Source organism: Bos grunniens, chromosome 9 (genome assembly GCF_055505025.1).
Source record: "Bos grunniens cultivar Pamir isolate PY7600 chromosome 9, Bosgru_T2T1.0, whole genome shotgun sequence".
Lineage (NCBI taxonomy): Eukaryota > Metazoa > Chordata > Mammalia > Artiodactyla > Bovidae > Bos > Bos grunniens.
Window position 1 is genome coordinate 37,554,337 of NC_141173.1, and position 13,215 is coordinate 37,567,551.

Consider the following 13,215-nt stretch of genomic DNA (forward strand, 5'->3'; position numbering starts at 1 on the left):
GAGGCCTGGCATGCTGCGATTCATGGGGTCGCAAAGAGTCAGACACGACTGAGTGACTGAACTGAACTGATATATAAATGTACAATATAAAATGAGAGTCATCACTCTTCTTCCTCCAGTTTTAATCACCTGCTTAGTGCTGTTTGAAATCTAGCATTGTGTTTGTATGATGCTGGATTCTTAATATTACAGTGTACAAACTTGAATAAAATTCTAGTCCAAGAGTAGAGTTTTGCTTAAACATCACATTTAAAGTCTGTGCTGTGGGACTATATTGTAAGTTGAGTCTTACACTTCTCTTATTGCAGCACCATGGATAGGCTGTAAAGTAGTTAGGCCTGTTTTTTAAATTCTATCCTATATCACATGTTTAAAGTTTAGTATATTACCAACCAAGGGTGAATTTTTCAGAATCAACTAGCATTTGAAGTTTTTCCTGACTTTGTTTTGTTTAGTGCTTAAAACATTGTTATTTTAAGTAGAATAACTGACTACATCTTATTAAAGCTCTTTACTAGGAATCAGTAATAAATAAATCAAATAACAAATCAATACCTACCTTCTATGAAGTTTGAATCAATTATAGCAGAGTGATACCCTTGTGATGGAGAACTCAGTGAATCAGCAGCTCTACTGTGAATCTCCTACTTGATATAATAGTGCAGGGCTTGAGCTGTATGAAAACCTCTGAATAGACAACACAAACGTTACAAAGTCCACATAAGAAAGCTCAAAGCTTTGTTGGCAGACATGTCCGAGTCCTCAGCTGATGTTTGTGTACTCATGGTTTGTATGCAGTACCAACAACTTTTCTTGGTATAGTTCCTAAGTTCAAAGCAGAGAAACAGTAATAAAAAGAGGATGCATTTTACTCCTCCCATGTACAATGACCAGAATCAGAAGGAAAATTTAAGCACTCAATGACTTGCAAGGAATTGCAAACTATGAAATGCTACAGTAAGTTGAACAATTGCCTGGAGTCATTTAATAACAGAGAAAAGAGTTCTTTAGATTTTGAGGTCATTTTATATTAGAGTGTGATATTATAATTGATGATCAAAGTGGCCTCAAGTCACTGTGAAAAAATTTTTCTTGTGATCAATATTTCATATTTTAAGGTGGGCGCAGGAGCCTGGTAGGCTGCAGTCCATGGGGTCGCTAGGAGTCGGACATGACTGAGTGACTTCACTTTCACTTTTCACTTTAATGCATTGGAGAAGGAAATGGCAACCCACTCCAGTGTTCTTGCCTGGAGTATCTCAGGGATGGGGGGGCCTGGTGGGCTGCCCTCTATGGGGTCGCACAGAGTCGGACACAACTGAAGCGACATAGCAGCAGCAGCAGCAAGGTGGTAGTTGTTCTGTAGCTGAGTCACGTCTGACTCTGTAACCGTATGGACTGCAGCATGCCAGGCTTCCCTGTTCTTTGCCATCTCCTGGAGCTTGCTCAAACTCATGTCATGTAGAAAGTTGTGTAATATATTTAAGAATAATTTCCATTTAAAATTGTTCAAATATTAAAATGATTTGGCATTTACAGAGGGAATGATTCAGTAATATGAAAAAACTTTGCTGTCTACATAGTTGAGGTTTTATTAGTATACCAATTAAAGTATTTTCTTTGCTTAGATGCCTCTCTTTATGATTGTGCTTTAAGTTATTGGACCTTTATATTATATAGAAAGTGTTTACTCCACTGGTTGAAAATAAATAATAAAGTAATACTTTAAATCTTTGTGGAAAGTGTTAGTCACTCAGTCGTGTCTGACTTTGCAACCTCATGGACTGTAGCCTCCCAGGGTCTTCTGCCCATGGGATTTTCCAGGCAAGAATACTGGAGTGGGTTGCTGTTTTCTTCTCCAGGGGATCTTCCCAACCTAGAGATTGAACCTAGGTCTCCTGTATTTTGGGCAGATTCTTTACCATTCTTGAGCCACCAGGAAATCTTTGTAGTACTCTTATTTATTTAGGCACATTGAAGCTGTATTGTATCAGAATAAGGGATGCCTACCATATCAGCATATAGGAGAAGTTCACCAAGATCAATGGACTTCAAGTGAAGAGACTTTATTAAATGTACATCTCTCATTGTGGGAGTGCTACAGCTAAAGGAGAAGCAAGAGACCATAAACAAGGTGGTGTATTTAGGCAGTTTTACAGATACCTCCTTTTCCTCAGCATCAGATCAATTGGTGCGGTATTATTCAAATTATATTCAAATAGTCCAATAATGTTGATTTAGGATTGAAAAACAAAGGCCGAGACCATATCAGATGAAGTTCTCAATACTGTAATTAAACGAAGGCAGTATTTGTCATGTTGAACGAAGAAACGATCTTATAAAATTTATTCCAAGTTTTGAACAAGGGGCTTATACTTGCCTGCTCTTTGGTGATTCCATGATAACACATCTAAGTGTTGTTAGGTGCTCCACGCTAACAGAGGAGAACAGCTTATTTACAACAGCGTTGCAGGCAGAGGTCTTTCAAAGTTCATATCATCTTTCCTTCCCAAGGAGCAATTGCTTTGCACATATGCTCTACAAATACCAAATACAAGGAACCTGGTTTTTAATTACAAAGTAAAATATCATTCTAAAGTTGCATAACTGGTGGTTGCCTTTTGCAATGCAATGAACATAAGGAAACCTGACATTAAATCTTTGATGTGTTGCCATGACATTTTCTGAAATTTTATTTTATGCCACTTTTAAGCTGAAAACTATGTTAAATTTGAATTCTTTGGGGGATAATAGAGTGATGCAAAATTATAGAACCTAACTCTGATGTTGGAATGTCTAGGCCCACAGAGTGTATATTTCAGATTTTAGAAAAAAAGTAGATACAGAAATAGAGACACACTGGGGTCTTTATTCTCTCCTTACAGTAGTTCCATGTTTTTCTAGATATAGAGGCCATTTAGTCAGGGAGGGATGTCTCTAGCTTCCCCTTTGCGTGAAGGGAAACATAATAGAGTGGAGAAAAAAACAGTGGCAGTCAGTGTCACCACAGTTGAATGTGCAGGCAGGCCACTGAAACTGAGAGAAATAGCACAGACTGTGTAGTGTGTATAGGTATGTGCAGGTGTGGGGGTGGGGGACTGGTTTCAGGACTTCCTGTGGATAACAAAATCCACAGATGTTCCAGTCCATTAAGTGAAAGGGTGTACTGCAGTTGGCCCTCTGGATCCACACATTCAACCAAATGCATTATCCCTGGATGAGGGGACCGGCTGTATTCCTCCAGGTCACAGAGTTGCTGGAGGAAGGAGCAGGAGCTATAGTAGGAGGATGTTGCTCTGGTTCTCTCTTCCAAAGTGCCTTTTGGAGTAAATACTATTTGCTTAGCAGGGTTCAGTACCACTGCAAATGTTGGCACGGCTCCATACAAACCAGAGGATATTGAACACTAGTTTTTCCCCTCCCCACATCTGCATTTTCTACACCTGCAACCTTTTTTTGTTCCTTACCCCCAAAAGATCTCTGACATTCTGAAAAGTGAAGAGGCCAAATCTTAGAACTGGAAGACACTTTTTAAGGCATTATCTGTTCTGTCAATGAGACAGCAAAAGGTAGTTAGGTATCATGATTATAATTTGGGCTTATATAAGTAAAACGTAATATAAAAAAGCAGGATCATCCTACTTGAAATGATTTTCAAAGATTCAGTATGGTCCCAATGCCTTTGACCTCTGAAACCTCCAATACCAGCTAACCACGACACAATAAATTTAGTAAGTGAATTGTAACTATTTTGTAGATTATTGCGAGCAGGGTTGTTACAGAGACTTTAAAAATTGATTGTCTTGTTTTTAAATTTCACACCAGTAGTTCATGTATGCACTTTAACTCCAACAGTCAGCTAAATGTCTGGAAATAAATTCTTATTTCTTTCTCCAGCCCCACCTAGATTGTTCTTGCCTTCTCCCTGCCTGTCCTGACCTTCAGAGTGAGTCCAAAAGGTCATTGTCCATGGGCTTATCTTCATGAGACCTCAGTATTATAATTTTCATTGAACTTTTACTCATTTTCTTATATTTCACTGTGCCTAACAGAGTATTCTGCACAGAGTATTGTTAAACATTTGCTGACCTCAGTTAACAGCTGCCCTCTTGCCAACCTTAAGATACAATGTAGAATTTTTTTAGGGTCAGGAACTAAGTCATCTGTTTGTTGGCCTCCTCCTACTCTACAATGATAAAATGCATTCTAAAATAGATTGAACTGACCTCAGTGCTTTGCTGCTACTGCTACTGCTAAGTCACTTCAGTAGTGTCCGATTCTGTGCGACCCCAAAGACGGCAGCCCACCAGCCTCCCCCGTCCCTGGGATTCTCCAGGCGAGGACACTGGAGTGGGTTGCCATTTCCTTCTCCAATGCATGAAAGTGAAAAGTGAAAGGGAAGTCGCTCAGTCATGTCCGACCCTCAGGGACCCCATGGACTGCAGCCTACCAGGCTCCTCCATCCATGGGATTTTCCAGGCAAGAGTATTGGAGTGGGGTGCCATTGTGCTTTACTAAGAACTATGTATAACAGTATGCTAAAATTACATACAATAAACGGAATCACTTTGCTGTACAACTGAAACTAACACAACACTGTAAATCAACTATATTCCAGTGTAAAATAAAAATTAAAAAATTTATTCAATAGGTAACATTCAGATTTTCCTGTATATCAGGCACAGCAAGGTCACTGTGCTGAGACTTTTTGTGTGTGTGTGCTAAGACTTTTATAATCATGATCTTACTTATAGCTCATAATTTTGTTAAAATAGGTAATAACATTACCCCATTGAGACCCAGATTCATTAAGGAATTTGCTTAATGCTGTTCAGCTCATTAATGGCAAAGACTTGAAACCATGCACTTGACTGATTCTGTTGTGCCTATTCAAGCACCCAGAGCAAGTAAAGAAGTAGGAAGTACTGTTAAAGAGTTTTTAGTGCATAGTTGAGCAAACAGGTCATTTTGATCTTTTAATGCTTTTTAAAAAAAGGATCGTAAATCTAGTAGTACATTTATACTTCTAGGTACATAGCGATGTGTAAGCATGCATGCTTAGTTGCACAGTCAAGTCTGACTCTTTGCAACTCCATAGACTCTAGCCCGCCAGGCTGCTCTGTTCATGGGATTATCCCAGTAAGAATACTGGAGTGGGTTGCTATTTCCTCCTTAAGGGGATCTTCCTGACCCAAGGACCGAACCTGTGTCTCCTGCATTCCAGGCAGATTCTTTACCACAGAGCCACTTGGGAAGGCCCAGCTACATAGAAGCCTTGTAGAAATATTAAGACATCTTCTAAATATGGCGTTTATGGAAACATGATATTTTAATTCAATTTTTAGTCTAAGAATTATGTTTCATTTGTATCAAGTGCTATAATTGACAAAGTATTTTCATATATACTATGTTATTGGATTCTTAAAGCAGTTGAGTTCAGAGACTATGTGTTATCTGGTTTTACTGCAGAGGATTTGAGTTTAAGAAAGTTGAGATAACTTCCTTCAAATCATACAGCAAGTAAATGTTCTAAAAAGAATTAGTTCTTTTTATCACTATAATGATTCTGGAATATCTCAACATGTATTAATATCTCAACATATATGTGCATTTGTAGTCAAGAGTAACCTACTAAAAGTGATTACAGTTTACTACTACTACTAACTTTACCATTTGCAATCAAGAATAAACTACTAAAATTTTTTAGTTTACTAATAACAATAATCACCATTTTCACACAGGTTGTACACATGAATTTTCATCCAAACCAGGACCCCCTGAGAATGACAAATGGCAAAGTAATTGGGAAGTTGAGGCAACAGTCATAAATGGGACCAGCTCGAGGAAAGAGGGATGTGTGATTCCCCAGTTGAAACAGTACCTGTCCTGTGCTGTCCTATTCTAAACAATTTACATGGATTAACTTCCTTAATTCTCTATCCTTATGAGATAGAAATTATACATATTTTTCAGATGAACATTTTCTGATGTGTTTAAGGTCACACAACATTCATGGATTCTTTTCAGTGCCCTGTGCTCTACTGAATCTCTTTGCATGCTTAAAAATAGGGGAAGGGAGAGTCAAGGCCAAAAAAATAAAGACCTGGGGAAAGGCAGGCAATGCTTATGAGAATTTTGTAGTTGAAAGAGCAGCTAGTTGTTTTCTAATGCTAGTGGCAGAGTTGAGGGAATAGTTTGTGGGAAAGTGGAAGTGTTAGTTGCTCAGTAGTGTCCTACTCTTCAACTCCATGGACTGTAGCCCGCCAGGTTCCTCTGTCCATTGAATTCTCCAGGCAAGAGTACTGCAGTGGGAAGCCATTCTCTTCTCCAGGGAATCTTACTGACCCAGGGGTTGAACCTGAGTCTCCTGAATTGCGGGCAGAATCTTTACCATCTGAGCCACCAGGGAAGCCCATAGTATGGGGGAAGCAGTGGCAATTAACTGAGGAAGTATGGATACTATATCAACAATCTTGCTAGTTACTGTGTTTTTTGTTTGTTTTTTTAAAATTTTTGGCTGTGCTGGGTCTTCACTGCTGCGTGGGCTTTTCTCCAGTTGTAGTGAGCGGGGGCTACTCTCTAGTTGCGGTGGTTGGGCTTTTCATTGCAGTGGCTTCTCTTGTTGTGGCCCCTGGACTCTAGAGCACCAGGCTCAATAGTTGTGGCATACAGGCTTAGTTGTTCTGAGGCATTTGGGATCTTCCCTAATCAGTGATCGAGCCAGTGGCCGCTGCATTGGCAGGCAGATTCTTTACCATTGAGCCACCAGGGGAACCCCTTGCCAGTTATTGTTTTTTAAAAATGATTACACATTTACACACATTAAAGATGGTTTTGATGTACTTGGTGCTCTTGGATAATTATTTAATGACATGTGAACAATTAGGTGAACTCTAAGCAGTTGACTTTGTTTCTAGGTAAGATGGGTGAACCAATCAGGATTAGTTTGTTTTATTAATTGGATCTAGCCTGGGATAGATCCCAGTTTTTGACTGTGAGAAGCCCTCTGGCTTGTCTTGCTTCTGCTGAGGCTAAAGTTTGTTTGTTTTTTCCTAAGTGGGTGTCATCTGTGTGAAGTCCTGGACCCTTTCTCTAACTACATTCCTTTTCTTCTCTGCTCTATCCCCTCTTAGTTTGTTGAGAGAAGTCTATTGGCATTTCACTTCACTTGTCAGGCTGCATATAAAGGCAAAGATTGGAGATCTACAAGTGAAAAGAAATATTTCAACAGACAATGCCTGGTACTTTCAATCTGATCACTTTACAAACAAGCAGATGCTTTCTCTATTGTACGGATGACCTCATCAGGGAAAGTGGATTAAGCTCTGGATCACTCTACTCAGAGTCATCCTCCAGGACTTCTGAAATCACAGGCCTATTCTTCTGCTCTACTCTTCCCTTAAAAAAACAAGGACAATTCTAAATAACGTTCATCTCATTAATTAAAAAAACAAATAGGTAAGTATTTATACCCATAGTTAACTGTAAATAATGTTTCATTAAGTATGAATCATTAAGTTGCTTTCACAATGATTTTAGAGCAAACTGTATTTGGGGCAGACATTATGCTAGAAATTCTTTCATGGCTTATTTAATTCTCACAATATTCTAGAACTGCTATCCCCTTTTTAAACATAAGATAAGCACTGGTTAGAAAGATAACATAACTTGCTAAAGATCAACAGTAAAAAAAAATCTATTTACAGCTAATCAATTGGCTTTAACTGAAACAAGGTAGGTTTTTGTATTACAAAGAAGCTAAAGACATCATATGACATACAGTTGTGTTTCATTATCAGTCATTAACTCCACTGTCTTCCAGATTATCTGGCAAAATATGCCATTTAAAAGATAGGAGCCCACTTTTCCAGAATGACCTGACTTTTCTATTTTGTTCTTGTTGATCACCTAACAAAATTAAAGAAGAATGTACCTTGTCTCACAACATATTTTAAAACAATATCTTTCACTGTTGTTTTTAATTTTTTTTTCTTTTCTTTTTTTGCAGAACTCTCTTCCTTAAACATCTATTAAAAAAAATTAGCATTTAACAGATGAAGGACTTCACTGGTGGTCCAGTGGTTAAGATTCTGTGCTTCCACTGCAGGGAGCACAGGTATGATCCCTGATTGGGGAACTGAAATCCCACATGCCATAAGACATGGCCAAAAATAAATAAGTAAAATAATAAAATAAATGAAAACAGTATACCAGTTGTAAGATCAGTTTATACCGTTTGCTTACTATTAAATCAGTCATGTTAAGAGACTGTTCCTATGAACATTGGTACTCAAAATCAAGATTTAGAAAAGATTAAAAAACAAGAGTTAGAAAAGATAGTTGCAGGGTTATATTGTTTTTACTATCCAATTGTTTTCTGTATTTTTATTTGAAAAGTAAAATTGACTCAAGAAAAGTTACAGTTCATACTGTTAAGAATTAGTATCTGAATTTGCACTTTTTATATAGCCAGAATCTCTCTCGAATAAAAAGAAGAAATTCAGGCACATTTATTAATTATTAATAAATGACACATTTGCAATAAATTCAAATATCTGTATAGAGGTGTCAAGAAAAAGTGGCTCAAGTGAATGTATTGGTGGTTTCTTATTTGGTATAGAATGTATTTCAGTGTAGTATAGGTTTTCTTTCTAAATTATAAATCTATGTGTTATTGAATGTATTTTTATCATATTTTATTTTTTTATTTGAAAGCATATTTTTATAATGACATGTGAGCTCAATATTTATAAAACAGATGAATCACCAGGAATTTTCAGAAAGTTTGAAAATTATAACCTTAGTTTTCTTTTTACTTATTCAAATTCCAGTGATACCTGTGAATCAAAACTACAAAGCATTTTATCATCTATATTTAGTCATTTTCATAGAGTTTGGTGAGGCACATGTGAAATGCTATGGAATGGCACTTGATTTTTTTAATAATGAATTAAAACCCTTTTATTTTAGCTCCTGCTATGAAGGAAGCTCTGTGTACTTATACTTTATTTTTTCCATCTGTGTTGCAAATTACTTCCTCCAAATTATGAAAAACTTTTATTTAAGACTTTTAAAAAATAACTATTTCAAACTTATAGAAAATTTGCATGGACAGTTCAGAATATTTCCATATCTCATGTAGACACAATACTGAAAACTCTAGTGCACATTTCTTAAAAACAAAGATATTCTCCTCCTAATCCCAAATAATCCTCCAAATTAAGAAATTGATACACACTACCTTTTAGTCCACAGACCCCATTCAAATTTTGACAGCTTTTGCAATAGCAGCTTTTTCCTTTAACATCCAGAATCATGCATTGTGGTTATTTTTACCACTCTTTAGTTTTCTTTAATTTGGAGCATTTCCTTAGTTTTTCCTTAATCTTAGTCATGGATTCATGACATTGATAGATTGAAGAATATAGACATTTGATTTGATAGCATGTCCCTCAACCTGGGCCTTTTATGAGGTTTTCTTATGACCAGATTCAGATCATTCATTCATTCATCAGAAATGATGCTGTGCTCTTCCCAAGTTGATCACATTATGGAGGCTCAGGATGAGCACCCATCCCACCCCAAGTGATGGCAACCTAGAGCACTCAGTCAATTGCCAGCTTTCTCCACCTTAAAATCACCATTTCTCCCCTTTGTAATTGATAAAGATTTTATGTTGAGATAGTTCAACCTATGCCAATAGCCTCAAAATCTTTAAGCCTTCACTCACCAGCTTTGGCATCCTTTCCTGATTCCTGCCTGAATTAATGACTTTTATATGACTGTCAAATGATGATTTTCTATTTCCATTGTTTATCAGTTGGCATTCTAGGATTGAATAGATTTTCCCCTTCTCCTTCACTTATTTATTCATGTAATTATTTATATCAGTATAGATTTATGAATTCCTGTTTTATTCAGTGGATTGTGATCTGTTACTATCATTATTCTGATGCTCAGTTTTCCAGAATTGGCCAGTTGGAACCTTTGTAAACTTGCTCCCAAGTCTTTTTGATAGTGTTTATATAATTCTTTGAACACTTCCTTACTTTCTATGAGAAAAAAGATAACCCAAGCCCATATTGTATCTTCTTCATCCAAGTGCTGGGTTCAGTTGTTTATCTAAGGAGTCCTGGTTCCTTTCAGTGGAGAATAGTATTGGAAGCCAAAATGTGCTTTCAGAGTACTCATTACTACTGGAGTGTCATTGCTTCTAGACTCTCTTGGGAAACAGAGCTGAAATTCTATATGTATTGATATATATATACAGATGCATATATAGGTATGCATATATATTTATGTGTATGTATATATATTATGCACATATAATTATTATTTATGTACACTAATCTATATCTATCTATTATCTAAAACTACAATTTCACCTAGTATTTCCAATTCCAGTTCATAATCTCCGGGTTATTTCTAGCTTTCTCATTTCTTTTACTTTCTTTGACAGTGAGGAACCTGACTCTCATTACTGACAATATAGTTACATTTTCTCAAAGTGATTCTTTAAAACTGATCTTCCTATTTTGCTTTGTTCCTCCTCCACCATCTTCAAGAAAGAGAAGAAAACTGAAAGCAGCTGTAGTTTTCAGTTTACTTGGCAATTGTAGCCCTGAGAAGTCAGTACAGTGCCCCTCTAGAAGTATTTCCTTATCATTTTACCTGTCTTTCAATTTTTCTGCCTCCAAATGTGGTAGAATGATTATAGAATATCTTTGTGGAACTAGGGAATAACGTTCAACAGTTGTCCTCAGTCTAGCTACTGTTTCTTCATTTTACCCCTTCTTCTTCCTCTTCTGTTCTGCTGCTGCTGTTCACTTATTTCTTGATTGAATTACTTTAACAGGTTCCTAAATGCTACAGATCTTGTTGCCTTTAAGATCTTCTTCCCTATAAACACCAGTGTGATCCCTTTAAAACACAGAGCTGAGTACAACATTCTGTTGCTTTAAAATTTCTCAATGGCTTCCTTATTGCTCCAGATTCATTAATGTGGTTTATAAGAAAATCTATAACTTGATAGATTTCTTGTTTTCTCTCCAAATTCATCTCTCATCACTTTCTTCTCTGAACTTCCTATGTCAGCTACGACAAGTAATTGTATATATACAAAAAAGTCATTGAATGAGTGTTTTTTGAATCCAAGGTTTCTGGATTTGAATTCTCTCCTATTGCCTGATTATATATTATATATATATATATATATAATTTTATTTATTTATTTTTGATTGTGTTGGGTCTTCACTGCTATATGGGCTTTTTCTCTAGTTGTGGCGAATGGGGGCCACTCTCTAGTCGTGGTGCACAGGCTTCTCATCAGAGTGACTTCTCTGATTGTAGAGCACAGGCTCTCTGGCATGCGGGCTTTAGTAGTTGCAGCACATGAGCTCAGAGTTGCGGCTTCTGGGGCTCTAGAATACAGGCTCAGAACTTAGTGATATAAAACAAGAATTATTTTAAAACCAGATTTTGTGGGTCCAGATTCAGAAAAGGGTCAGTGGGGACAGTTCTATGCTGGGTCCAGAGGATTCATTTCTAAGATGACTTCTCACAAGTCTGGTGCCCAGGCTGATGGATCAGAATGGTTTCTGCTGGTAGCTGGACATTTTGCCAAGCGGCTCAGGGATCCAACGTGTGTGTTTCAGCAAACCAAGTGGAAGCTGCTTGGCCTTTTATAATCTGGCCCCAGAAGTTGCATAGTGTCACTTCCACTGTACTCTATTGATGGTAGCAAGATTCAAGGGTAGGAAACATAGATTCTTTCAGCATTTTAAAGCTGTTGCACCTTGGAGGTAAAATGGAGGTACTAGAAGTCTGGATTAAAAGAGACTTTTTATAAGGTGGCCAATACACAGTAAGTGGTTGATAAATATTAGATATTTTTGTTTTTCAATGACATTTCTTCCTGGAATTCAGGGCCTGTTCTCATCATCTGATGAAGATGGAGATAGGTTAGTCCCTTTCCTTGGAAGTCTCTCTTAAAAGTTGCCTCAGGGAGTTTCCGGGTTGTCTGACCTCTATAGTGCATATGAGGCTTCTAGGGCAAAGATAATTAATACAGTATTTCTAGCGTGCAGGGACCCAGGACCCTGAGACAGGATGATCATATATCCAGTTTGCCTGGGACATTCTGCATTTACATCTGCTGTTGTAGCACAGTTATTAATAGTGCCACACTTTATTCTCAAAAAGTTCCCAGTTTAGATGATAAATAATGCAGTATCTACTCAAAGAGACTTCTAGAGCCTCAGTCATGTTGCTAAAGGAAAGACTGCCGTTGACCCTCTGACACACTTTCCAATTGTAGCAGCAGGACTTGACGGTAACCCTGGAGCCTGGGAAACTTGCCTCTCACCCAGGGGGCTGGGGAGGCTATGAGGGAAATGTGCCTATGATGTCCCAGTGAACCAGCCCTTAGTGCTGAATCACTAGCAGCATTTCCCAAAAGTGGAGTTAAGAAACTATTTCCCACTGACTCAAAGGGTGTGGGGCTGTCACTGGTCCATACTGACTAGAATAGAATTACCTGGTTTGCTTTGACTTCTGTTGAAAAAGTAGTCTAAGTCCACTCTGAAACCCCCATTCCCTGTTGTTCTCTAAAGATCTTCAGGTATTGCCCCCAGACGTCTTTCAGGAAATATTGGCTGATGAGTGCTCTTCAGTTGTGCTGCAGAGTTTTGAAATGGCACAAAGTTGAATTTGGACTAAATTATAAATGAGCTAATGCTCTGATGTTTGTACTTGCCTGGAAAAACAGGTTTAAAAGATCCAGGAAATCAAGCCATACGATCACTCAAGAAAGAAGTTTGTAAGAATGTGCCATCACCTTAGATAGCCCTGCCAATTGCCATTTTTGGAAGTGAATGGGGACTTTTTTGCCTTTGGTTTGGTCTTCTGCATTTTTCAAGGCCCAGTTTAAGTCCTGCTTTGTCCAAGAAACTTTCCTAAATTCCCACAGACAGTCTCACCTCTCCTTGACCTCTGCTTTTCCTCAGCTCCAGGTATTTAAAAAATTTACTTATCTGGCAAATCTCCTGACCTTTCGGTCAATACCTTTGATACAGTATTTGTGTGCCAAGCACTGTGCTGAATTCTTTGCAGTAATCATTCCTTCTAATCCTTTACCACCAGGTAAGTACTGTTATATATATTTTATAGGTAAGGAAACACAGGTCACATTGCATTATTATTTATGTTAGATTACAT

At 37.6% G+C, this 13,215-nt stretch overlaps 1 long non-coding RNA gene across 1 annotated transcript in view; it reads left to right on the forward strand.

Annotated features, from left to right (window-relative positions):
* LOC147365807 (uncharacterized) overlaps positions 1–8,208 on the forward strand; it is an 83,031-nt gene extending 74,823 nt beyond the window's left edge. The window contains exons 2-3 of the long non-coding RNA XR_015132802.1: positions 7,134–7,458; positions 8,009–8,208. This is a non-coding gene — a long non-coding RNA (uncharacterized LOC147365807). The remainder of the gene's footprint in view (positions 1–7,133; positions 7,459–8,008) is intronic.
* Positions 8,209–13,215: the final 5,007 nt, after the last annotated feature.